The sequence below is a fragment of the Dasypus novemcinctus genome, chromosome 19, assembly GCF_030445035.2.
Source record: "Dasypus novemcinctus isolate mDasNov1 chromosome 19, mDasNov1.1.hap2, whole genome shotgun sequence".
In the NCBI taxonomy this organism is placed as follows: Eukaryota; Metazoa; Chordata; class Mammalia; order Cingulata; family Dasypodidae; genus Dasypus; species Dasypus novemcinctus.
Genome location: NC_080691.1, coordinates 10,678,867 through 10,680,101, shown reverse-complemented (window position 1 = coordinate 10,680,101; position 1,235 = coordinate 10,678,867). Strand labels below are relative to the sequence as shown.

The following is a 1,235-nucleotide window of genomic DNA, read 5'->3' as shown; positions in this document are numbered from 1 at the left end:
TGGGCTTCTCTGGTTGGGCCTGGGGTAAGCGGGAAGGTCCTGCTCAGTAAGGAGGCGGGAGAAGGGCTCCCCGGCCACGACTGGCTCTGCACAAAGAAGGGGGCAGCGCCAAGGACTGCTGGTGGCCCCAGAGGCCAAGAAGGCCAGAACACACCCTCCCCAGCGCTCCCGGAAGGAACCCATGGCACCTTGACCTTGACACGGGAAGACCTGGAAGCGCTTTCCACCGACGGAGTTGTAACATAATACATTTGTGTTGTTTCAAGCCACTAAATTTGCGGCAATTTGTTAAAGTAGCAACAGGAAACTAATTCAAGTCCTCATGGCGGGGTATTGGGAAAAGTTTTCAATTAGCAATAATCGCACCTCGGATGAACCTCGTTGGCTACGACACTGCCACTGCGCCAAGCTAGAAACGAATTCAAGGAGCTTGATGGAATAACCCGTGAAGACTGAATCACATTGGAAATAAGCATATTTTCCTAAATCGTGAGCAAGGTTTTCTCCCTTTTGGACTGGTTTTTAATAGTCACGTCAAGCCACTTCTTTCTTCATATGAGAAACCTCAGCCAAGATACAGAAACAGACTTGCCTTCCAATCCTGGGCTTGGGAACAGTATTAGAAAGCAGGAGATTAGGTTTGCCCTTCATTCATTCACTCATTCATTCAGCAGCTAGGCCCTGATGCCCCATCTGGGTTCATTTAGTAGTAAACACGACCTGGCATGCAAAAAGAGGGTGACCCAGTTCCCTGAGCTACAGAGAGGGCCGCACACATCCATGTACACACACACACACTCACATAAATCGACCGCGGACGGCAATAGAAATGCAGTGCTAAATTGCGTTCTATATAGATTCATGGACCCTGCCATGCACTATATAGTGCTCTGTGTAGATATCGTCTACAGTCCTGCAAATTGAACTCTATCGTCTTTATTTTTTGAATAGAAGTTGACAGTGAGGTGCAGAGAAACTGTGTACATGTCCCAGGGTTTGAGAAGACAGTGATGGCCAATGATGGCAATGGATGCAAAAGCAGCTCAGTGGCATTCCAGAACCATGGACTTAGTTTTACTCTGTGTCACTGCGTCTTAAAATGCCCAGTGCTCCCAAAGAGCTTCCATTGGACTGCTAATGAAAGTGTCCTGCATTCTGGTCCCTACTGTGGCACTTAGCTCCCCGAGAGGCCCAAACACACTCCCAAGTGAAATGTGACCTCTCTTTCTATATAG

General features: G+C 48.3%; 1 non-coding gene across 1 annotated transcript; it reads right to left on the bottom strand.

The window, feature by feature from the left end:
* Positions 1-275: 275 nt before the first annotated feature.
* Positions 276-411, bottom strand: LOC111759606 (U4 spliceosomal RNA). Its single transcript, XR_002793535.2, has one exon. It is a non-coding gene; the product is annotated as a U4 spliceosomal RNA (small nuclear RNA).
* Positions 412-1,235: the final 824 nt, after the last annotated feature.